Here is a 26,711-nt window from a genome sequence, read left to right on the forward strand (position 1 = left end):
CAATCTATGCCTAGCCCTGTTTAAGGATGTTTGGGTTTAAAAGAATTTGTATGCTGCTCTTTTATATGCACTTTTATTATGTTTAGTAAACTACCTCATATTACTTAGTGTGTGTTACTTGGGACTTGGCTCTGAAACCAGTACCTTGACCACAAAGCTAGTGACTGCTGATCTGAGTTTGGCTGAAGGCTCCAGATCAGTGAGTGGAACATTTGGCTCTTGCTCTTGGGAATCTCTGCCAGTCTATTAGTGCTCTGAGTTCCCCTTGGCTCAGAGTGGGAGACCAGGTTAAGGGGTGGTGGCAGTCTTACAGGGTTGGTGTTGGGTATAACTCATCCCTGGTAAGGAGAGGTATGGGGAGTGCCTCCCTGGGAACAATTGCCCTGGGGTTAGGGGGCTGGTCCTTGGTTTCTTTGACACTATGACACCTTAAAAACTAATTCGTTTATTTGTGGAACAAGCTTTTTTGAGGTAGAGCTTCTGTAATCAGATAAGTGGGTTTTGATGGTCATATAGTCTACTGGAAAGGGAGTCTTGAGAAAAGGGCCCATTTGTGCACTACCCAAATTGACCTTTTTGGTAGATTATGTGAACAGTACCAAAACGCTTTTATACTTCAGATCTCATCTACATCTCTGTCAGGCTTCTGAGGAAATTCTGGTAGGATTGACAACGTAATTTGTAAAGGATCCTTCACTCATGTGCATTGTCTATTTTCACTTTCTTTCATTTAGACATCTAGAGTAGTCTTCACTAAACTGCTGCCCTCCAGATGTTGTTGGACTCCCCATCATCCCTGATTATTGACCGTGCTGGTTATGGCTGATGGGAGTTGGAGCCCCAAAATATCTGGAAGGCACCAAGTTGACAAAGACTGAGAGAATAACAGATTTTAAAAGTACTTCTTTCCACCCATACTTTTGTAAAATGATCAGTGTATGCATTGAGATCTCAAGTATATAAATGTTCAGAAAGAAATTATAAAATGAGAGCAAAGCAACCATCCTGTGTTCTGGAGTCAAGGCCAGTTCCACAGATTTGTGATGCCTTCCAGACATTTGCATTCAGACACTCCCACAGGGTCAAATCTGCACATGACCTAAGATTAGATGGTTTTGTGATTTTTATTTTATACAAGCAAGTTTTAACTCAAATACTTAAAAATGATTTGTTTTGCCTCTTCTGTCTTCTTCTTCTACATTCAATGTAAAGATTTTAAAATATGTTGTTCCGTTGCCATTGACTGTTTAAATATTTAATTGTGATTGCACTGAAGTGTCTCACTTTTTGAAAAACAGTAATACTTAAATACAATTATTTTTACAAGAAAATTGAGCAAATAAATATTAAGGAATGAGCATAAGTAATATAGAAATGTTATATAAGAACATAAAAACATTAGAAGAGCCTGGTGGGTTAGGCCAATGGCCCATCTAGTCCAGCATCCTGTTCCCATAGTGGCCATTCAGATGCCCAGGGGAAGCCTGCAAAGAAGACTGGAACACAAGAGCACTCTGCTCTCTTGCAGTTTCCAGCACCTGGTATTCAGAAGCATACTGCCTCCAATCATGGAGGCAGACTGTGGCCATCATGGCCAGTAGCCATTAATAGCCTTATCCTCTATCCAGGGCTGGCTCCAAAGGGTGGCCAAGTGGGGCCTTGGTCAGGGGCTCCTGAGGGGCCCCTCCGTTCCTCTTCCGCGATTCGTGGCAGGATCGCTGCTGTGGATAGCACAGCAAGAGCTCTGGAGCCCCCGCCATTCCCTTGCTTCAAGCTACCATTCTTGACTGTTGTGTGGTTACATGCTCCATGAGCCAAGATGATGGCAGAGGCTTCAGCCCCTTAGGGAAACCTTGGCCGCCATCTTGGTTAAGGGCAGCACTGCATGAGCAAACGCACAACAGCTGAGAAAGGTAGGTTGAAGCAAGGGAATGGCGGGGGCTCTGAAGCTCTTGCTATGCAATCCACGGCAGTGATCCTACTGTGAATTGTGGAAAGGGAGCGCCGAGGCCCAGGGCAGGTTTGTGCCCAAGGGCCCCAGCATGTCTGGGGCCGGCCCTGCCTCTATCAATTTGTCTAATCCTCTTTTAAAGCCATCCAAATTGGAGGCCATCCCTGTTTCCAATGAGAGTAAATTCCTTAGTTTAACTGTGTAGTACATGAAGAAGTACTTTCTTTTATCTGTCCTGAATCCTCCAACATTCAGCTTTATTGGATGTCCATAAGTTCTATTGTTATGAGTGAGGGAGAAAAACATTTCTTTATCCACATTCCTCATGTCATACATAATTTTATACACTTCTGTCATGTCAAGCCTTTTCTCTAAAATAAAAAGCCCCATATGCTGCAACCTTTCCTGACAGGGGAGTTGCTCCATCCCCTTGATCATTTTGGTTGCCCTTTTCAGAACCGTTTTCAACTCTACAATATCTTTTTTAAGGTGCGACAGCCAGAACTGTACACAGTTTTCTACATGGAGTTGCTACATAGAGTTGTATAACAGCATTATGATATTTGTAGTTTTACTTGCAGTTCCTCTCCTAATGACCCCTAGCATGGATTTTGCCCATTTCACAGCTATAAAAACATCAAGGAATGCAACCTCTTATGGAAGTTTTGAAATTCTAGTATTGGCAGTGCAATCCTATACATGTCTACTCAGCAGGAAGCCCGATTGAGTTCAGAAGGAAGGAAATTCCATTGAGCTAGGTGTGTATAGGATTGCATACTGGATGTTTTAAAGAGGTGAATTCTAGGGTGACAATGGACAAACTAGGGGTGACAAGGGAGCCCTTTGTATCAGAATGGGATGGTCACTGTTTTCCTGTAAAGCCAGAGAGTAGGAGGACAACTTAAAGTGAGCATTAGCAGGTGCAATGGGTTGCTGAATACTTTTCCAAAAATAGCTTCTCCCTAGCTGTTTTTTCCCGTAGTGAGACTCCAAATACTGGAAATAATTCCTATCAGGTAAAAATGACATGTGCCTCCATTGTGAATCCAGAAAAAATGTGCATTTCAGCTATCAGACATTTGTGAAATATTGGGTTAAACAGGGTTGTGTTAGACATAAGGCATCCTGCCTTTATATTTGAAATTAGACTGAATAATGCTTGTGATCCCCCTCCAAGTCAATTTCCATGGTATTTTTTAGTATTGATTTTTTTAAAATATCTTCGGACACGGCCGTCTCCTTGTTTGAAGGCCTTCAGTGGTCCATTTATTTTGAATCTGGTCAGTGTTCCTCTCTGAATCACTTTAGCAAAACCTTATACTGTGGAAAACATTTTTACAGATTTTGAGAGAAAATGGGTGCACATTTCATGTCTCCCTCAGCTGGACTGGGTCTGCAGGAGGTTCTCTAAGACCTTTACTTGCTTTGCAGGAAGCGGAGGCATAGATTGCAGCTCTCCCTTTTTCTGCAGGAGTGCTACACTGCAGCTCTTTTTCTTCTTTAGCTGTTCTAGCTCTGCAGTCACTAAGGTCAGCAGATGCAACTCCAAATACACCAGAGCCCTGAACTGTTGAGGAAGATGAACCTAATTGGAGCTGTTAAAGGATAATAATGCTTGCTGTACTCCCAAGTGGATGGATTTCCGTTCCAAGCAAAGCTGAACATACAATACATGACACATTTTCAGCAGCCTCTACACATGATCAAAATAGAAAACGTTGATTGGTGAGCATGACATCCAGCTCCTTGAAGCAGATTTTGAGAGACTCTGCCATGTAACAGTAACATTTGGATGCAGCAAAGAAAATGCAGACCGAAAGGAAAGGGAGTTAGTCTTAGCCTGTGAGATAGAGGAGACTGGGAAGTGGATGTGACATATAGGATTCTATCCAAAGGCATTGCCTCAGCCCATTTCAGAGAGGTGATGAACTCCCGTCTACAATATACCCACTACTGTAGCTGCTGAAAAATGTTATAGTTGTGTTGCAAAGAGGTACAGGTCCATCAGTTGATGACTTACAAGAAGTAACTCCTTTTTGTTCACATGTGGCCACATTTGGTTGATCTTATTTAGGACAGCTTGATTTCTCCACCTTTAATTAAAACCTTGACCTATCTCAATGCTTGAAAACTTTGATGGCCAGATGGCAGTCATGAAATGATTTTGCCCTAGCCTCTGCAACCAGTTTCTGATGCCCTACTAGGTGCAATGAGTTTTCAAATCAGGAGCATGTGGGTGTAATCAGCATTAAAGGCAAGTGCTGAAGGCACATCAGTATTAGCAGTCTCTGTACTAATGCTGATAGGATCTAGCAACCATGCTGACATGCATCTAACAAAGAACTGTTGATTTAACTGGGTAGGTAAACAAGAAAATTTGTAGCATTCTAGGGGGTGGCATAAAGAACTGGGTTAAAACTGCAATAGCTGAGGCTTTTGTGGTGATCAGTACAAGAGTAGACCTGCATAGCTTCAGTACTATATGAGACTTTCCTTGTTTCAGGGCCTTTCCCACAGAGCACATAGCATAGCAAGCAACAATCCTAGGTCTTTCCTACTTTCCAAACTGCTAGCATGAATAATCTCCTCTGTGTTGGAGTCCGACTGGTGCTTTTCTAGCTCTCACAGGCCTGCTTCCACTCTAGTACTTTTTCTATTTCTCCCCCTGCTTTTCCTCCTTTTTTCCTGCAAGACAACCCTCTTCCCTAGGCCAGAGATACAGGTCACAGCAGGGACTGTTGGGAAGTGTAGTCCCAAGAGTTCACAGTCCCAGTACATTACATTACCCAGGTGTGGAATACAAAGAATGTCAGTGGGCTGATCCACATTAGGGCTGTTTGTATCCCTTCTTGCCTCTTTGTGATGTATGCAACATTGTCCCCACTGTTAATACAGCTACTTCTGACCTTTTTTCAGGATTTCTCAGACTAGTTACTGCATTTTGCTACTGCTTTTCAAAGTCTTTATTAGTTAGCCATCGATTGTACAAAAAATAAATCACTCAGAGCATGATGAAAACAAAATAGCACATTTGACTTTCCACACTACAGCCAGTACTAATAAACAGTAGTGCATTACAAAAAAAGTGAAATGCTGTATATATTTATAATTTAACTATACTTTAAACCACAGTCAGCCACCACCTATTATCTGGCTTTTTTTCTTTTCTTTCCCCCCTCTTTTCATTGTTCTGAATCATGCTGGCAGTCAACCATATGATATTTGGCCATTCCTTTTCGATAGACATAACTGCAACTAGGAAGCTGGCTAGACCAAATATGATCCTAGGGGTTTGGCTCATTAGCAGAAAGACCTTTCCCCAAGCATTTTGCTATGAATTTCTATGAGTTCCAGGGTGTCATAGAATCATAGAGCTGGAAGGGGCCTTGTAGGCCATCGAGTCCAACCCCCTGCTCATAGCAGGAAATCCACAGCTAGAGCATCTCCCGCAGATAGCTGTCCAGCCTCTGCTTGAAGACATCCAGCGAAGGGGATCCCACCACCTCCCTAGGCAGTCGGTTCCATTGCCGAACTGCCCTTACTGTCAAGAAGTTCCTTCTAATGTCCAATCTGAATCTACGCTCCTGCAACTTAAAACCATTAGACCTAGTCCTACTCTCTGGGGTAGCAGAGAACAAATCTGTACCCTCCTCTATGTGACAGCCCTTCAGGTACTTAAAGAGTGCAATCATGTCACCCCTCAGCCTTCTCTTCACCAGACTGAACATGTCAAGTTCCTTCAACCTTTCCTCATAAGACTTGTTCTCCATACCGGCTATCATCCTCGTCGCCCTCTTCTGAACCCGCTCTAACTTGTCTATATCTTTCTTAAAATGAGGCGCCCAGAACTGAATGCAGTAATTCAGATGAGGCCTGACTAATGCAGAATATAGTGGGACTATTACTTCCCTCGGACTGGAAACTATAGCTCTGTTTATGCAGCCCAAAACCGCATTTGCCTTTTTTGCTGCAGCAACACACTGCTGGGTCATGTTCAACTTGCGATCCACTACAATTCCAAGGTCCTTCTCACACGCACTACTGCTAAGCCGGGTATTTCCCATCCTGTACCCGTGCATTTTGTTTTTGTGGCCTAAATGCAGAATCTTGCATTTGTCTTTATTGAATGTCATTTTATTAATTTCAGCCCAATTTTCTAGTCTATCCAGGTCCCTTTGGATTTTATTCCTGTCTTCCATTGTGTTAGCTATCCCTCCCAGTTTTGTATCATCCGCAAACTTCATAAGGCTTCCCTCCACCCCGTCATCTAAGTCATTGATAAAAATGTTGAAGAGTATCGGCCCCAGGACAGAACCCTGTGGCACTCCACTTGAAACCTCCTTCCAGTCCGAAGCAGAGCCACCGACGACCACTCTTTGAGTACGGTTTCCAACCAGTTGTGAATCTACCTGACAGTATTTCCGTGTAGTCCGCATTTGACCAGTTTGCTAATCAAAAGGTTGTGAGGGACTTTGTCAAACTCTTTGCTGAAATCTAGATAGATGACATCTACAGCATTTCCACCATCTACTAAGCTAGTGACCAGATCAAAAAAAGAGATGAGATTAGTTTGACAGGATTTTTTCTTGACAAACCCATGCTGGCTCCTACTAATCACAGCATTGTCATCTAGATAGTTGCCAATGGACTCTTTTATTTTCTGTTCTAATATCTTTCTCGGTATTGAAGTCAGACTGACCGGCCTGTAATTCCCCAGATCTTCTTTCTTACCCTTTTTAAAGAGCGGGACAACGTTTGCCCGTCTCCAATCCTCCGGCACCTCTCCCGTTCTCCAGGATTTCTCAAAGATGATGGCAAGAGGTTCCGAGAGTATATCAGCAAGTTCCTTCAATACTCTGGGATGCAGTTCATCAGGCCCTGGAGATTTGAACTCATTTATGTTAACTAGGTATTTCCTGACTATCTCCTTATCAATCTTGAACTGCAATCCCAACCCCTTACTGAGATTGCTACCGATGCAAGGTTGCACACTGTTCCCTTTTTGGGAGAAAACGGAGGCAAAATAGGTGTTGAGCAGTGTCCAGCACTCGTCCAAGGGAATCCCTCTCAAATGTCCTAATGTAATTGCAGGGGGAAAGCTATTCATTCTTGCCAAGGTAATACTCTCAGACACCTTGGATATTTTTTGTTATGTGTGGTGGGAGGGAGCTCCTGACTTCCAGTCTTGGGCAGAAGAGAGATATTCTTTGTGTATTAGCGTCTGCCAACAATTCATGTAAATTTAAATCCAAAATATGTTGCCTCACCAAGAGCTTATCCAGACGACTGTATAACGTGCGATATGATTGCTTTGTGTATTCATTAATTTTTGGTGGTCCATATGACGTCGTCTGTTTTTGCACATTTTTGCGCAGTTAAATCCGCTTTTGCAGTACCGCAAAAAATGCGATATGCTTTTTCAAATCGGGAATCATCCGCTGTACCGTAAGGTGCTCGGATGCAATACCACGGACTTTAGAGCTGTGGGCGGTCCATGGGCATTTCCCCATACCCCTTCCGTCGTTCCCAGCCAATCATGTATTTCCACTTTTGCGCATGTGCGCGAATGTCTGGGGAAAGCCTGTGAAAACTGAACCAATCAGAGCAATGGTGTGGTGTTGGGGGGGGCTCTGCAACTTCTACTGTGCAGCTACAGCTGTTTATTTTTAGCCAGTCTGCGAACTGGGTGGCCGCTCCGGGTGAGATCTGCAATTGTGGCTGTTTGTAAAGCCCCCCTTTTCCTGGCTGGTCTCGCTCAAGTGTGGCTGGTTGGTGCAGGGAGCTTGCTTTGCTGGCGCTTTACAAACGGCCACAGGAAGGAAAGGGAGAAGGAAGGGGGGTGAAGGCAACTGAGCATCAAGTTTTGCCCCAAAGTGGTTGGGAAGCTGCTGGGAAGCCTCTCTCGGTGGCTCTTCCCTGCCGCTGCCGCTGCTGCCACTGCCTACACGGAGAGCAAGAGGCAGGCAGAGCAAGAGTGAGAGAAAGAATGGGGAGGATCTGGGAGCTGCCACCGAGCGCAGCACTCTAGAAAAGCTTGGGGGTCAGGAACCTTGCAGTGGAGCCAGAGGTCCCAGCTCGCATTATTGGGTGGTATTCGATTTATAAGACATTGGGGGGGGGATGAAAGGTACAAGGACAACTTGAATCCAGAACGTGCCTGGGCGGATGTGCGCAAATACGCAGAGTCACAAAGCTGCCACGCCACCCCAGGAAAAGTTGGTTCTGTAAGAAGGGGGGTGCTCCCCATTAAACTCTCAGCTTTCCTGCCATTCTTTACAAAAGAAGCAAGTAGTAGCAGCTCTTCAATACCTCCCTTTCCGTTCTGTAGAAATAAGTGGAATTGCCAGCCGTGTGTATCTCTAGAAACTGCAATATGCATAAAGGCAGAAAAGCATACAGTCGGTTTTGCGAAATATCGCAAATACAAGCAAACAAAAACACAGGAATTATTGGCATATAAGTGGTTTGCTAGAGCGTCTCGGGTGCCCGCAACCATAGAGACTGGTGGTCTACCTTCCTAGACATGACACATTGTCACTTGCTTGCAGTTCCATGAGAAATAAGTGGAATTGCCAGGCGTGTTTACCCTCAGAAAATTTAATATGCAAAAAGGCAAAACCACATACATTCGGTTTAGCGATATATCACAAATGCAAGCAAACAACAATACAGCAATCCTTGTCAGATAAGTGGTTTGCAGTTCTCTTTTATCAGAGGGAACACTTCAAAGCGGAGAAAGAGGAAGGGATGTTTAGCAGCTCTAACCTCATTCTCCCTGCATGCCTTCCTGGAGAATATGCCCAGCGTGTGTGTGTGTGCGTGCAAAAGGGACTCAGCACCACCACCAGCAGCCCCCAAGAATCGAGGGATCCAGCAGCTGCGTGGGGTTCCCTAGCTAGGAAATGTTGCTGGGTGCTGGGTGGGAGGGGGTGCGAGGGGGGGAGATGGAGATCCCCCTCCCCCAAGCCCTCACTTGTGAACAATGTTGCCATAAGGGAGGAAAATGTAGCCACCACTGCCACCTCCCGCCGCGCTGAGCTCGCTACATCGTGGCGCTTCCTATCCCGAAGCTTCGCCGGTGCAGCTGCTGTGAAGTGGCCTCCTCCGCCACCATCGCTGCATGAGCTGAGGAAGCTCAGTATGGCTCTGGTGCTGCTGGGGCTCCTGCTATTCCTGGGCTCCAGGGTGTCACACGACCCTGTCCAGGCACCCGTTGGGCTCCGGCTGCCCTCAACTGCACAAGGCAGAAATTTAATAGCTGTAAGTGGAGCTGTACAAGAGCCAAAAACTCGGTCAACTCCATTACAGCCACTACTACCAAACCAACAAGAAATTCAAACTTTCGCGCTCTTACATTCAAGCGCATGTGCGTTATTGTGCTTTGGTGCAAAGGGGGAGAGGAGCATACGTCATATTTTGTGGACCAATTGGCTGATAGGGGGTGGTGTTGCAGGCGGAGCTGGGAAAAAGCGAAAAGAATGTACAGGTCTTCCCGCTGCGTGTGCGGGCGCAAAAAAGCGTATTTTTCAGATCGGAAAAGAGCGAATGTCAGGCAAAGTGGGGACTGTCAGATGACAAAGCGAATATGGAAAACGTGGATTATCGGGGTCAGTTTGGACGAGCCCCAAATCCAAGGTTTTCTTTTCTCCTTGCATTAGCAGATAAAATCCTATTGTAGCTACCAATTTATGGACTGATTTAGCCCAGCTACTATTTGGAATACTAATCAGTGCTAACTTGGACAGAAGTAAACTTTGGCAAATTACCTTCAGCTTTTAACAGGGAAAATAGTGTCCCATTAGGTGCCTGAAATACTATTTGGAGATATTGATTTTGAATAGATTTCATCCTTTCCAAATTCATGTTACCCCAGAACTGTGCTCCATAGTAATTTTGCCTGAAAGTGTAGGTTGAATTAATTGAGCTCCTTTGCCAAAATAAAATTTGAAATGTCTGGCTAACATTTTTCCAGATGACTTCACATGTGCTTTGAAGTATCCAGAACTAGTGAAAGTCATTCCTAGATATTTAAATTGCTTAACTGTTTTGGTTTGCTGCCCTGGGCTCCTACTGGGAGGAAGGGTGGGATATAAATTTAATTAATGAAATAAATCAATAATTGGTATGCAGCAGGAGAGAAACTGGCCTATTCCGCCAGGTACACTGGACTATAAGCAACACTGGATAGAGTAGTAGCAATATTGTTTACATATGAATTCAACGGGGGGGCAACAAACAACCTTGCGCTGCTACTGCACTTCATCTCATGTGCATCAGCTTTGGTATTACTACTGATATCAGTGGAGTATCTTTGATTCTACAGAACCGGTTTGACACCCTTTCCCGCAACTTCATCTCTTACTCCGTCTTTGACCTTAGGGTGAATCTTTGGGAAGGAAGCTTTATTTTCTGTTTTATTCCTGTCAACTGAACGATCGTATCAGTTTTTGGACAGCATTTCTCAATGTGCATCTGCACAAGTCCAAACATATGTTTTCAATAAATAATGCTGCTATCTGTGCTGTTCCTTGAATTGATGTAGGCTGATCTGCTCACCATGGCAGGGATGGCATGGGGAAGGGGTAATGAGGCATAAACTTGCAGGGAGAGAAGGAGAGAGAGGGGGCAGTTGGCAGTGTAACACACAGTGGGAGGTGGAGGATCCAAGATGGCAAGGGCTATGCAGGAGAGTGTTTGCAAAGGAGGCACCAAAAACATCTGATTGCAACTGTCTTTACCATTGTCACAAACACATACTTGCACCATCCCCCTAAACATCTCATGACTGATTCAGTTTCATTATAGAAATTGTGTTCTGTGAGGAGTTTGTATTGTGCACCTTGGTTAGAGTTGGGAGTTCCCCTTGGGGGTCATTGGAGCTGAAGCCAGATGCAGATCAGGTGCTGCTCACTGACAAAGGATGAATGATATAAGGTAAAGCAGCCCCACTGGCTGTTGTTATAGAGCTGGCATGAAAGCCCAGATTCAGTGAAAGGGACCACAAATGTATTGTTGAAACTCAGTTGGGTGAGAGAAAACGACACAGGGAGGAAGGAGATACCCACTAGCTGTGCATGCCTGTCTCTGCAAGTGTATATATGCACATGTGCAGAACTGAGTAAAAAAAGAAGAAAGAAATTTCAAAAGTCATGTAGATCCTTCCATTTTTATTGCACTTCCCAGTGACACATAGCCAAGACTTGTGTAGTAAACAAGGACCTTGTGTAGTATTCCACACCATGTGCACCTTGAGCAGCAATTGCATTTACAAAAAAACCCCATCAGTGCTATCCTGCAAGAACAAGGGGCTGCAACATGGATCTAGCCAGTGTGAGGTCCAAAAAGGGTTTCCTTTTTCAACCAGCTTCAGTGAGGGTAGAAATGCTTTAGCTAAGCTTTTTTCATTCTTTCATAGTCCTCTACTCAGAGCTTGCATAAGAGAGGCCAATCTTGAAGCATAAAGAAGGATGAGGAGACACTTCTCCCATTGCTTTCATAGTACCCTTGCCTGTAATCAGCACACAGGACATGACCAAGAATAACCTAGACCAGTGGTTCCCAACCTTTATGAGTACAGGACCCCCTTTATAAGCTCAATTTTTTTGTGACCCCCCCATGCTAATTGTAATTTTAGTCTCTGTTAATTGAAAAAATGGTGCATGGCAAAATCACATCTCCAAATATTCCTTTCTATAAAAAGCTCCTGCAGACAGGGAGGTGTTGCTTTCTTTTCTTAATGCAAAGGTCCAATCAAATTAGGATCCCACTCCCTTCTCAACAGTCTGAAGATGTACAGTCCTGTCTCCACCCAGCCATTAAGCCCACTGGGTGACCTTGGGCTAGACACAGTCTCTCAGCCTGACCTTTCTCACAGGGTTGGTGTAAGGATAAAATGGAAAGGGGGGAGGGGGAAACCATGTGCAACACCTTGAGCAACTTGGAGGAGAGGTGGGATATAAATGCAATAATAAATAAATAAATAGATATATTTCAGCTGCAGTATGTGGACCCCAGCCTCAGCCAACCTGCTGAGCTTTTTAAAAAACATCATCATCACAGTGCGGCAATGTGGTAGTGGTGGGGATGCTAGATTGTGAAGACAAAAGGGTGGATAGATTAAGGAGAGGCGGTTCGTGCTTTTAGGCCTTGGGATGATCATCAGAACTGATGACTTGGTTAGCGTGCACTTGTGGAATGAGAGTGGAGCAGAAGACAGATCAGCACATGCACACACACAAACACACCAACACACCTGCCCCTCTTGCAAGCATCTGCTGACATGCATGCATTTGGGCACATGGGAGGAGGGAAACCCTCAACTGCTGCAGTATCTTGGAGAGGGAGATAGGGGGGTGGAGTGTAGGTGGAAGAAAGGAAGGACACTGGCAAACTTAGCCCCAGAAATGGGAGGCAAGAAAGTCCTGAGCTTTGTCGCTGCTGCTTGGCTCCGTCTGGGCTGAAGGCAAGATCCGGGTGGCATCGTAAATAAGAATAATTTTTAAAAGGAGGTAGCAGCGAAGCAGTAGTCAAGAAAGGCAGGCAGGCTGGCTGCCAGGAAGGAAGGGGGAAAGCAGCCTTTCCTTGCAGCCTAGCTTCTTTTTGCTCACAAAAAGCCCTGTGCTCTCATTCTGAGTAAGGGCATTGTCAGCAGTAGCAGTGCAAGGAGATGGGAGTCAGGATAGTACTCCCCTCTTCTTCCTGGTAGCACCTTCCTCAGCCTCCTTTGGCATCTGCCATGTGTGGTATAGGCAGATGCCTACCCTCAGCATGTCATCATCTGCAGTGGCAATGGGGAGCAGACAGCATCCCAGGAGGGAAGACTTTGTTTTTAAAAAAAATAATTCATTTGTTTACTGTTCGCAGTCCCCTCTGGATTACTTTGCAGCACCCCTGGAGGTCACGGCCCCCAGGTTGGGAACCACTGACCTAGACCATTAACATCTTGGTTGGAAAGATTCTGCCGCTTGCAGCACAGAAAGTGGCCAACTGCTGCTGTACATTATAACTTTTTTGCTGGTTGGTGCTATGTAAGGGGGTGTATTACAGCAAACTTAGCAATGCACAGTCAATAGAATGGAAAGTGCATACAGTCACAGGCTCACACCTTCACATACCCAATGAACTAGGAATCCTGTATGAGAAGTGGAACAGTAGATGAAAGTGTAAAGTGATGCCAGGGTGATATGCACATTTATATATATGCCAAAGGTTGCAGTCTTTTCCTTGGGGGGGGGAGTGATTGTGCAAATTAGATGTATTAATTTACTGCAAGATTACATGTTTGGTTATATCTTTCGTGAGAGGTACATGTCCATGTATCCTACATGTCCCCACACACAGGATTTCCAGTTCACTTTCTCTCTCTGAAATTGTGCTATCTAAATCTCCCTGCCCTAATACTCTGTTCAGCAAAAACACTCTCAGCAGATGCATATTCAAGCCCCAAAGGAGATTTCACAACCTCCCTGCCTAGACAGCTCCTTGTGTTCAGCTGGAGTTGGCTATTGCTCATATCTCTTGGGAGACCATTTTAAGCAGCAGAAGCAGACCTATTTCAGGGTTGCTTTCCTAGCCCTTTTCCCCTGGAGATAAAATCCATGATAGCTCCACAGCTTTCTCCACTATGTATCACTATTTAACCATTGGGACGTAATGCCCCTCTTAATATATATTGCAAAAAGCCTGTAGTTATTGTTGTTTGGTTAATTTGCTATAATAGATAGTTAAGCAAAATCAATGAACAAAGAAAAAAAAAAGAATATATCCAGCTCTGAGAGCTGAAGGAGAAAGTAAGGAACAAAACCACTTTATTGCTACTATGATCTATTTAGCATTTAGTTAGCAATATTGATACAGTCTCTTTACAGAGTACATTAAACTAACAAGACGAGTACAAGGGGAGGCCATGGTTTGATATAGAAGTATAGAAGTTTGATATAGAAGTTTGATACAGAAGTGGAAATAAGGGAGAACTGGGTATAAGAAGGCAAGGTCAAGCTGGTTCAGAAAACACCTAGTGATTAAGCTGGTTTTAAGGATGGGGGAAGTGGCTTGAGGAATAGAAGAGGGAGACTGATCCAGGCATAGATTTGTGTCTTGGCAAAATGCATAGTGGAAGAAAAAGCACACCAATAGCAGATAATCTCGTTGGGATGTTGATAGAATACAGAGAGAAATAAGGAGAGATGAGAGGCACAGTATGGGGCAGATACACTGAACAGGTTTACAAGTAAAGGCTAGATGGTGGACTTTTGGCCCCCCAGATGTTGCTGAATTACAACTCCCATCAACCCAACAAGCATGGCACACCTGGACTAGAGGGTTATTAAAAGGGTTATGTGAAAGTGTAAAGAGAGTGATTGTCGGGAGGATGAGCTGGGCTCCTGGGGGGTTGTCAGAAGAGGTTTCAAATGGCTGGCAGAGGGAGGAGGGAGGAACTTACCCTCTGTGGAGCGAAGCCGAAACAGGACATGCCAGAGATAGGGTCGCCTAGCAACGGGGAGCCTGAGAGTCTTGAAGGTTTAGAATCCCCCCCAGACATTCCCAGGCCCTCCCTTCTCCGCAGCTCAGAGCAAGAGGGAGGGCTGATCACAGCAGAAAGGCGGAGAGATGGTTTACCCTCAGCTCCTCCTTTATCACCCATAGGGGAATCGGACACTTCAGAAGAGGAGGAGGTGATGCCTCCCCCCTCACCACGCACACGCAGACGGTTGAAAAGACAGGAGAGAAGGGGGGGAAGGCGGGCAGTACCTGAGGGGGAGTTAAGGAGGAGCGAAAGGTTGCGCGCCCATTTAGCCCCTTCTTAAAGAACAGGCGGGAAGCAGCCCCTTGCTCTGTCAACTTTCTCCCAATGTCGCAGGACCTGTATCCCTGTATTGCTTCATGAGAAAGCGCAGTCTTTGTTGGACATTACTCTAATAAAACATGAATTAACTACAACCTCTGGTCTGGTTCCTGAGTCGCATCCTGGGCCTGACAGTGATGTAATCATAGCAATAGGATGACAATCAAACAATTTAAGAGAGGAGACATGCGGAGGGAAGGCTAGCAATGAGGAGATTACAATTTAGATAAGATATGACCAATGCTTGGACAAGCTGTCCTTCAGGTTCTTAAAAGACAGAACAGTTCTGGTTCTTAAAAAAGAACTTAATATCAACATGTCTAAAGAAAAAAATGGAAGCATTTAAAGTCAGACTCATGGCTCATATATAGGGCTAATGAGATAGGTAATTCTGTTGTTTTTGTTGGATGTTCAGATATCTGAATGGGAAATTAATGAGCAGGTAATATACATCATATAGTGTTCTGGCTTGGTTGTTGCATTGACAGCAATTCTTATGCAAGTCTAGAGACTTTGTCCTTGTAGGATTAAATAGGAATTATTTTATTGCTGCTGAATAGAGATATTGCTTGCTCTCTTTGGTGGGATCCCAAAACCAACTTTTGTAGAAATAATGATAAAATCTAATTGAATGACTATGGCCAAGGGCCTGCAGGTAATATTTATTACTTATTTATTTGGAAGATTTATACCCTATCTTTCAAACCATTCTCAAGGTGGATTACAATAGTTTATAATACAATCCCTGCCTCCAAAATACAGAACTCATTAGACCTTAATAGTATGGCTGATGGCATAGCTTGCTTCCCTAACCTGTTCGTCCATACTTCAGAATCACTTCTGATCAGTTCAGGGTCCTACATATCAGTGGGCAAAGCAATATTCATTTTTGTGGAGAAAGCTGTGGAATTTCCTGAAAAATATCCTTGCAATTTGCATAGTTTTCTGCACAAAGCATTACTTGACATTGTAATAGACAGCCATGTACCTAATGTTTCCAGAATACTATGGATTCTGTGCTCTCTTTTGGTTGACAGAACAATTCACACTAAGCCAACATTTGCCGTACACACAATAGTAAAGTTCAGTCTGTTGGAAATCCTAACAAAGATGAGGTTGCTATAGCAAATGGAATGAATGACTTCCCATATACAATAGGGCCCCACTCATATAGCGGGTTACGTTCCGGACCCCCGCTGTAAAGCAGATCCCATTGACTTACATTGACCAAAATGGCGCCCGGCGGCAAAAAACCGCCATAAAAGCGGAACAAGTGCTGTAAAGCGGGGCCTTTCTACAATTTACAACTGCTGTATTAGCGGAATGCTGTAAAACGAAGCGTTGTAAAGCGGGGCCCTACTGTACAGATCTCATCCAAACCTACTTTCTGAACAAATCATACCTTTGTACAGATCTACAAAGAGATAAATGAAATTATAGAATAAACATGTGCTTAGAAGAGGTTTTAGAGACAATTACTGGCACCGCCTTGTGTATTCTCTAAAGTCTTAGACAACTCCATTGTGATTCTGAAGAACAAATGAAAGAATGCACAGAAATATTCTGTGGTAGTACAGCCCTTCAGCTAATAAGCTAAAGTGACATATGACTTATGGCAATTTTCTGTTAGAGAATATAACAGCATCTGAATATGAAATGCTAAAGAGAGTTTGAAAAACAAGGAGTATGCTACACCAGTGGTGTGTTCAGCTGGCTTGTTTTAATGATAGTTTTTGCTTTGCTGATCGCTACATATTGTACGTACACATATATGAAATCGTTTTTGAATTGCAGCATTGAGTTTTTCATTTGCTTCCCTGAATCAACACTGAATTTGTGCTGTAACATTCATGAATCTCTATAAAATGTCAATCAGTTTGATGTAATTTGCTAAAAATGGTGGGGGGCATGGCTAAATTAGAAAAATGCATCCCACAGTGACTGTCTTACAGGAGGTACACAAAATTAAAAATGGAGAGGTTTTACTCAATCATAGATGCTTTGGGGAGAAATATGTAGCATCAGGCACTTCAGAAGCAAGAGGAGTGGCTATTATCTTTAAAACAAATTTCCCCCATGTTGTAGAAAAGGGTTGGAAAGACCCAGGAGCCCATTTCCTTTTCATTAAGGGAGTGTTCAATGGCACAGAATATTATCCAGTTGGCATAATCTATGCACCTAATACAGGACAAATTAATTTTTTATCTACCCTTTTTAGAAAAAAAAAATTCAAAAAGTCCAATTGATACTAGAAGGTGACTTCAATATCAATCTTAGAGGTATGGCCTTTTTTGATAAAAGGAGAAAGAAAATGTGGGAGGAAATGTGATAAGCAATCTTTGCTTTCTCAAAACAAACAAAAAATTGCAGCCATCCTTAAAAAGTTTAATTTAAAAGACACTTGGGCTGAATTACACCCACAGGATTACAGTTTCACCTTCTTCTCAACGACCTCTCAGTCTCATTCCAGATTGGAAAGTATCCTTACCAGAGCAGATTTATTGCCATCTTTAATCAATGTAGAAATAGGAGCAATTAGAATCATGGATCATGCCCTTGTCTCAATAACTATGAATATTACACAATCTATTAGGAGATCTGATTGGAAATTGAGCCCCATACTACTCACCATGCAAAGGAGCAGGGAAGAAATCCAAAGGGCTTTAAATAATTACTTCAAAGAAAATGACGCTCCAGAAATGCCAGTTAGAACACAATGGGAAGCTATGAAAGCTATGAAAGCAGTAATAAGGGGAATTTGCATAAAGGAATTACATCAAATCAAATCCAGACATAATTTGCAAATTGATATATTAAATAATGAGATCCAATTTTTACTTCTAAAATATGGGGAATCAGGTTCTAAACAAATTTATAAAAATTAGAAATAAAATGTAAAGAATTTAGACCTTTTGGAAGTTAGTAAAACTATGGTCAACATGCTATACACTAAACAAAGATTCTGTGAGTTTAGGAGCAGGGGATCTCGATCTTTGGTAAATAGGATTAGGCAAAAACATAGAAAACGTATGATAACCACAGTACAAAAGAAGGATGGTTCAATAACCTGTTCATCAACAGAAATTGGAGAAACATTTGCTGTCTTTTTAAAGAACTGACAGGTTCACTAATGAATTTTATAAAAGATGCAAATCAATTCTGATTCCACAATTACTTGAACTCTTTAATGGTATACTCCAAGGTGACCCATTTCCGCAGACATGGACACAGTCCAAAATTGTAGTTCTTTTAAAACCTTATTGTGATCCTCAACTGACAGATTCATATAGACCCATAGGGCTGTTGAACACAGATTACAAAATATTCACCTCAGTTTTAGCTAACAGATGGAAGCATATAATCAAATTATTGATTTATTCAAATCCAACTGAATTTGTACCAAACAGACAAATTGCTGATCCCATAAGAAGAATCTTAAATTTAATCAACTATTGTAAAACAAATCATCTTCCCTTAGTCTTTCTATCTTTAGATATTTTCAAAGCATTTGATTGTGTAGACTGGCCTTTTTTTATTTCGGTAGCTCAAGCAATGAATTTTGGCAATAAATTTATAACACTCCTACAAAAAAATTATTCCCCAACAATAGCAACTATTAAAATCAATGGACTAGACTCACTTTATATCTACATAAGCTGAGGCACCAAACAAGGTTGTCCATTTTCACCTCTTCTATTCCTCCTGGCAATAGAACTGATGGCACATCACCTGAGGAATAATAAAGAAATAAAGGGAGCACTGTCATCTGCCCGTATAGCCACAATTAAAATGAATGTTCTACCTAAATTAAAATTTCTCTTTCATTCACTTCCAGTCTATGTAAACAAAAAACAACTTAGAATTTGGCAAAAAGAGTTAAATCACTTTATTTTTTGTAAAAAATCACCCAGGATAAAAAAACTACTATTATTTCATAAATCTAATAAAGGGGGATGGGAAATCCCTCATATGAAATTATATTTCGATGCCAATCAGTTATATCATTTAGTGCAACTAATAATAGACAATAAATCTAAAAAATGGACTTAGTTGGAAAATATAGAACTACAAGGTATTCCATTGGGAATATGGCTTCTTAGAACAAAGGTAAACAAAAGATTAATGCAAATTAACAAAAATACTTTTATAGCCACTCTCTTCAAAATTTTGGGTCAGTGGTCAGAAAAGACTTATACCTAAGCTGCCTTCTTTAGTTTTTTGATTTTTCATCAAGATTTTTTCAATAAAAATAGATACTTACCATGGCAACAATGGTGGGAACAAGGATTATTTCTCCTTTGAGATTTCTACCCCAATAAAGCCCTAATAAGAAAAAGAAACGTTAGACAAATAGTAGGACAATCAGGATTCCAATGGCTATTTTGGAAACAAATTCAAGATTTTCTCTCCCGTCCAAAGATTAAGACACAGACTATGTCAAAACTATTGACTTTTGAAAATATAATACTGGCAACACATAATGGAGAAAAAAGGATTACCTCTAAATTATACAACATGCTATTAGATATGGGGCCAGACCAGTTAATAGAACTTAAACATCAATGGGAGGGAGATTTGTCAATAGAGCTTGGTGGGAGGGACTGGGAACAGATTTGGACTTAACGTTTCGTGCCCACTTCCTACCACCAGGTTCTAGAAACAATGTTAAAAATAGCAATGGTATGTCACACCACTACGTCTATCACGAGTGAATTGCGCCCTCTCCCCCAAGTGTTGGAGGGTGTGTGATTCAATCGGCATGTATCATCACATGTGATGGACTTGTGAAAAAGTGCAAACTTTTTGGGACAGTATATTTATAGAAATCAAGCAAGTAACCAAGCACGATGTTAATCAAACACCACAACTTGCTATTTTAAATTTATTTCTAGACTCAAATAAGGATATACAATATAAGAATTTGAAAAGCCAGTTACTTATGGCAGCTCATCTCACAATTGCTAAACACTGGAAATATCTAAAGGGTACTCCAATACAATGTTGGTCACAAAGAGTATGGCACATAGCACCTATGGAGAAATTAACCTCTAAACTCCTACAGGCTAGAGGTGAGCTGAAAAGAGAAACTTTGTAGACTCCTGGTATCCCTTCATGTTATATGTAAGTCAAACAACACAGGGATGGGGCACCATCATTACACTATGCAGCCAGTTGGAATGCCTAAGCTATAGAATATTGAATGCCCTACAATTCTCTCTTTCCTTTTGGAAATACTTTATTTAAGTTAGTAGATTATTTGAAGCTATCCAAAAATTATGTCATAGCTAGGGGAGAGGGGTGGGTTATATTCCAGAAACTGTTTTAATAAGTTTAAGTATACTTACTAAGACTTATTTTTATAATTGTATTGTATTAAAGTATTTTGTTGTATTAAAGAATTGTAAAACCTAATAAAGATAGTTAGAAAAAAATGGTGTGGAGGGTTAGGTAATTAGGTTTAGCTTTTTAAAAATACCAACAAATGCAAAAAATGTTTTTTAAAATATCAACATCTTAGCAAACTAAAGTTGCAATCCAAAAAATGCTTACTGAGGGTAAGCCCCATTGAATTCATTGGCATTTACTTCCAAGTAAACATGCTTAATGTTGTACTGTACACTAGCAAGATGTCTATTGCACACATTCACCTTGGTACTCTGGAACAAATTCAGTGTACCAACTAAGAAAAAGGCTCCAATAGTGAAAGAGGAAGAATGGGGCAATAGCTAGGAAAGGAACAATGGGAGATCTCTGTTCCAGACAAATCGCTGGAAGAGTTGTATCTTTTTAATGAGAAAAATGTTGAGGAGGTGGTGCCTTAAACAGATTCTCCTCTACCCCTGAAGACAAATGATGTAAATTATTTTATTTATTAAATGCCCTTCCTCCCAAAAGAAGCCCAAAATTAGATAAAGCTCCATCTCCAAGATGCTCTTAATTAAGGGCTGCCTGTTTTGTAATGAATTTTGGATCCCAGCTTGCACAAGAACAGGATCTTGGATCATATTTTGAATCACAGGAGTCAGTGTTAACAGGCTTGAGCTGTGAGTGCCAAAAGTGCCCAAGGACAGCAAAATTGTTATCAAGATTGACTGACATATGTTAAACGACATTAAAGCTGTTGGTCAAAGCCTGCTCATGGAAAACCTCAAGGGTAATAGTTATTCCCCAAGCCAACAGGGATGACGAACAAATGCTTCATCTCCCTTATTAATGTTAAAAAGAGCAAAGCTCACAAATATTCTGGCAGAACACCTTATCTTCCTAGCCCTAACTACATACACAATGATCAATCAGGTTACGTATATAAAATATCAATCAGACCCCATACAAAGTATATTGAATGCAGTTTTTCATGCCAACCAATTCTGTTCCCAGATGGCTTGGTTTATTAGATGCAACCAAGGTCTTTGATAAATTGGAGTGGAGGTTTTTATTCAAGGTACTAGAAGTTATGGATTTAGCCTTCCATTTATACAACTTCTGAAAAATCTTTATAAACATGGTCAGGCATATATAAAGTAAATAGGATTGATTATGCACCATTTAATATTAATAGGGGCATCCGTAGGAGTATTATTTGTTCATGCTTTCGAACCCCTTGCAGTGCGATCTCATCCCTTGATCAAAGGAATAAAAACAGCAGGACAATAACTAAATATATTTGCTGATGACAACATTGCAGTGATGGTAACAAATTCCAGGCAGACAATACCAGTCTTACTAAGAGAAATACAACGTTACGGAGCATTAGCTGGACTAGAAATCGATGTTCAAAAATCAGAATGATTGTGTTTTAATATTTCCCCAATGAAATACACAACTCATCTAAATATAAAATTTGTTCTGAATCAATTAAATGTTTAGGCACTGTGATCTCCCCAAAGTGTAACAAAGCTGGTGAAACTAAATTTCAACTAAATGTCTAATCAAAGACATTATAATTAAAGGATTTGAAACACTGCTCATTATCCTGGCTGGGACAGATTGCAGTGATTAAAATGAAAATACTACCCACATTTAATTTTTTATTCCAAGTTATACCAGTACTAGAGACAACCTTCTCAAGTGGCAAAAACTCATCAGCAATTTTATCCATCTGGGTAAAAAAAAAAAGGAGCTTTCAAAAGTAACTTGCAGAGAAATACTAGGAAAGGGCGATTAGGCATATCAGATTTACAGTTATAACATAAATCAATCAATCAATTCATTGTACGGTCACAGACCCAATAAGACAAATCATCAGATAAAACAGTCTATAAAACATTTAAAATATACAATAAAATATAAATATAAATATGACTTTAAGATGGAACATTGCAGTTTGAAAGAGAGGACCGTCTTGCATATTCTTTGCACTGAAAAAAGGAATTTAGCTACTAGCTCTGTGGTCAACTTGTCAGAATCAGCCAAAAGATGTTTCAAATACCAGTCCAAGACCTACCAGGAAAATTTTCCATAATAGGACCAAGAAATCTAGTATGTTCTGCTCTATAAGAGTTACAAGCAAAAAAGACATGAGCCAGGAATTCAACATCTGCATCACTACAGGAGCATAACCGATTTTCATAAGGCACACCTTGATTATTATTTTATTATTATTTAATTACATTTCTAGACCGCCCTATAGCAGAAAGCTCTCAGGGCGGTGTACAACAAATAAAATCACAATTAAAATATGAGCAAGTGTGAAAAATATAACATGATAAAAATCCGAAATAGAATTGCCATTGAGTTTATAAATTAAAATCCATATTAGGTTTAAAATTAAATTTAAAATGTTTAAAAAGCCTGGGCGAAAAGGTAGGTTTTTACCTGGCGCCGAAAAGATAACAAAGAAGGCGCCAGGCGTATCTCGTCTGGGAGGGCATTCCATAGTTCGGGGGCCACCACCGAGAAGGCCCTAGATCTAGTTGTTGATCTCCGGGCCTCTTTATGAGTTGGGACCCGGAGAAGGGCCTTCGACGTCGAGCGTAGTGAACGGGTAGGTACATAGCGAGAGAGGCATTCCACCAGGTATTGCGGTCCGATGCCGTTTAGGGCTTTATAGGTAAGAACCAACACTTTGAATCTGGCCCGGAAACATATCGGTAGCCTTGATAACGTCCTTCTAGTATTGCTGAAGGGAGACAATTAAATCTGGCTCTGGAAAAGGCATGTCTGTGTTTTGGGATGGTCAAATCATTCGGATATGTAGCATGTTTAAGGAAGTCAAAGCTCAGATCTAAATACAAAGGTGAACAGGTTTTACAAGCATCTGACATAGAGTATTGAAAATCAGTGTCCTTAATCTGCTTTTCTATAACCAATTTTACCATCTTAAATTCTTGTGTGTAAAGAAAATCCATAGAGAAACTTAACAGATGCAGTTTAGCAAGAAAGATTTTAGACCATGAGCTAATAAAAACATCCTTCCGAAGAAGGTTTAAGTAACCTCGGGAAGGGCCAGCATAAACCACTAGGGCAGTACATTCAGTCAATGTGAGGCTGGCCTCAAGTTGGAGGCCTGCAGCAGAAACACACCTTGGCATTCTGAAAATAGATCTTAAAAAGTTTGAAGACACTTTCCACATTTGAATGAAATCCTTGAATCCAGATTGGAACTCCATACAACAATTGAGACAGGATCTTGGACTTAAATACCTGGATAGCAGCGGGTATATATTGTTGTGGTTATGTGCCTTCAAGTTGATTAGGACTTATGGCAGCCCTATTGTCGAGCCCCAGCTCTCTCAGGAGGATCAAGGAGGGGTGGCTGGATGAGTGTCAGTGCTGGCTGCTAGAGCAAGGGAAGGATCAGAGGGTGTTGTGACTTTCGAGGATGAGGCGGGAGGGGTGTGTTTGACACTGTGCCAGTTCCCACGGAGAGTTTTCCCACCAAAGAAGACTGTGCTCAGCTTCCAGATGCCCCCATAGAGCTGTTGGGGGATGTCTTGGCTCGTGCACCAACTCTACCCCCCCGAGCTCCCCCCTTGGCTTGGTCCATACACTGTCCATCAACTATCCACTTTTTCACTGATGTACGCTGCGGGAAGACCATAATTTTTGTTTTACTACAATTAATGGTAAGTAGGTTGTCTTTGCAATAGGTCATAAAAGCATGAAGTAGGCGTTTAAGGCCTATTTTTGACAAAGACATGAGAACAGCATCATCAGAGTATACAAGTAATAGGCATTTAATCTCAGCCACTTTAGGTGGATGAAAATCTGCAGCTAAACAACCTCTGCTCAAATCGTTCAAATAAAGATTGAATAATGTGGGGGCTAGTATACAGCCCTGCCACACCCCTTTGGTGGCAGGAATAGATTTTGTCAAATTTCCATCTAATCCACATCTTACACGGAGCATAATACGCTGATAGAGACATTTAATGAGATAAATCTCTTATCCATAGCAGAGTGGTATAGCTTAACCCATAATTTGTCTCTCGGGATAGAGTCAAAGGCAGATTTCAGATCTATAAAGGCAACAAACAGACCATTTCCAAAAGAAGTTGTATATTTCTCTGCTCGATGGTTTAGCACTATACAGTGGTCAATCATAGATCTGCCCTTTCTGAAGCCTGCCTGTTCCTTGCCCAAGATGTTTTCATCCTCTAACCAGGAGACCAATCTTGCATTTAAATAACTGGCATACAGCTTTCCAACTACTGACAATAACCTAATAGGTGTCTAGTTTGAGGGGTCTTCTCTGTCCCCTTTCTTAAAGACTCGTATCACAATGGCCTCAAGCCAAGCCAAAGGAAATTTGCCAGAATTGTTAATCTGTGTAAATAATTTGCCAATAGGGGGGCCCACCAATCTATACGAACCTTCAACATTTCAGAGGGTATAGCATCAATTCCTGGCACCTTACCAGACTTAAGACGACTAATCAGAGACTTCATCTCAGATTGTGTGACAGGAGGCCAAGGTGGAAGAACATTTAAATCTATAGTGGGAAGGCTGTTCGATGGATACTCTTTTACGTCTGCAAACAATTCAGAAAAGTGGTGTTCCCAAATATCAGCAGGGATATTACAACAAACTGAGCTTGAGGAACCCAAAGCATCAGTGACTAGTGACCAAAAAAGTTTTAAATTGCTGTTTATAGAGGAATCTATCAGAGCCTTCCTCCCGTTTTGAGCTGCTTGTCTCTTTTTATTAGCTAGAAGTGTTTATACTTTTTTAAAATTGTATAACATTATTGGGATAAAACATTGGAATTTTCCTTTCTATATTGATTACATACTGTTCTCAATTGCCTCTTATCTTATCATTCCTTATCAAACCATCTAGGAGCACTCTGTTTCATTGAAGGCCTTAAAATAGGTATTTTTGACTTTAGTACCGTATTCAGGGCTGAAATTAATGATGAATAATTGTTTAGAGCAGAGGTAACCAATAGTTCCTGAAATGCAAATTTTAAAATCTTTTCCCTGAGAAGAACCAAGAAAACCGACAACCTTGTTCAAAACCTCTTCTGACCAGTAAATCTTCTTATGTCTAAGGCAAAAAAGGATTTTTATGCTGCCTGTATTGCATCCGCAGAGTGCTGTCCCAGGAGGCTGTTCCAAGTGGTCTGAAGCCTGGTTGGTCCAGTTGCTTTGGAACCGATGGGACATTCTAAGACCTCCTGTGATGAGTTTGCAAAGCACTTTGTGGATAAAATTGATTGTCTAAAGGGTGCGATTCCACACGCTATGGATACAGTGAGCGAGCCAGAGTTGGCCAGTGGTTCTCCGGTGGTGTGGGATCAGTTCCAGCTTCTTCCTTCTGATGAAGTGGACAAGGTGCTTTCACCCTTAAGGCCAACCACCTGCTTACTCGACCCTTGCCCGTCGTGGCTCATTATGAGCTGCAAGGACAGACTGGGCGAGGGGATCAAGGTGGTGGTAAATGCATCCTTGGAAGAGGGTGTAATCCCATCAGCCCTCAAGGAGGCAGTAATAAAACCAATTTTAAAGAAGCCCTCGTTGGATCCCCAAGATTTGAACAACTTTCGCCCAATCTCAAATTTACCATTCTTGGGCAAGGCAGTTGAGCAGGTGGTGGCGAAACAGTTGCAAGCGCATTTGGAGGAAGCGGATTATGTGGATCCATTTCAGTCGGGCTTCAGGCCTGGACACGGGACGGAAACAGCCTTGGTTGCCTTGGTGGATGACATGAGGAGAGCATTGGATGGGGTAAATGCACCTTCCTCATCCTCCTGGATCTCTCAGCGGCTTTTGATACCATTGACCATGGTATCCTTCTGGACCGCCTGGAGGGATTAGGCATAGGGGACACTGTACTGCAGTGGTTCCATTCCTTCCTCTCTGGTAGGCACCAGAGAGTGGCATTGGGGGATGAGGTTTTGGACCCTTGGCCTCTCACTTGCGGTGTGCCACAGGGCTCCATCCTCTCCCCGATGCTATTTAACATCTATATAAAGCCACTGGGGGCTATCATCAGGAGATTTGGGCTGCAATGTCACCAATATGCGGATGACACGCAGCTCTATCTCTCATTTAAATCTTCACAGAGAGTGGTGAAGAAACCTCGGCTGCCATCTTGATTGATGGCAACCCTGCGTGCACTGCAAAAAACAACAGAGAGAAAGGTCGGTGAAGCAGGGGGATGGCGGGTGGCTCGGAAGCTCCTCCTGTCCTGCAATCCGTGGCTCCTGCCGTGGATCGCAGAAGGGGAGTGGAGGGGCCCCTGTAACTCCAGGGGCCCTCGGGCCAGTGCCCTGCCTAGCCCCCTTTAGAACCAGCCCTGAACACATCAACCATTATGTTGCCAACATTACACTGACACACCACAGAACAATTCTTTTCATCGAGCAGTTTAGAAGGGGCAGGCAGGGTAAATGAGATGTTGCGCTAGTATACCATTGGTTATGAACTGTAAAAACCTCTTGAAATGATCACTTTCTTGCTTGCATGGCACGTAGGC

At 42.1% G+C, this 26,711-nt stretch overlaps 1 protein-coding gene and 1 long non-coding RNA gene across 4 annotated transcripts in view; one reads left to right on the plus strand and one right to left on the minus strand.

The window, feature by feature from the left end:
• Window positions 1-26,711, plus strand: part of LOC133380480 (protein bassoon-like) — a 229,932-nt gene that overhangs the window by 96,508 nt on the left and 106,713 nt on the right. The gene's annotated exons all lie outside the window — the stretch shown is intronic.
• The window catches only part of LOC133380481 (uncharacterized), a 37,593-nt gene continuing 29,331 nt past the window's right edge, over window positions 18,450-26,711 (minus strand). Inside the window, exons 2-3 of the long non-coding RNA XR_009761450.1 lie at window positions 19,057-19,118; window positions 18,450-18,524 (exon numbers count right to left, since the gene is read on the minus strand). This is a non-coding gene — a long non-coding RNA (uncharacterized LOC133380481). The remainder of the gene's footprint in view (window positions 18,525-19,056; window positions 19,119-26,711) is intronic.

This window comes from Rhineura floridana, chromosome 3, assembly GCF_030035675.1.
Source record: "Rhineura floridana isolate rRhiFlo1 chromosome 3, rRhiFlo1.hap2, whole genome shotgun sequence".
NCBI classification, from domain to species: domain Eukaryota; kingdom Metazoa; phylum Chordata; class Lepidosauria; order Squamata; family Rhineuridae; genus Rhineura; species Rhineura floridana.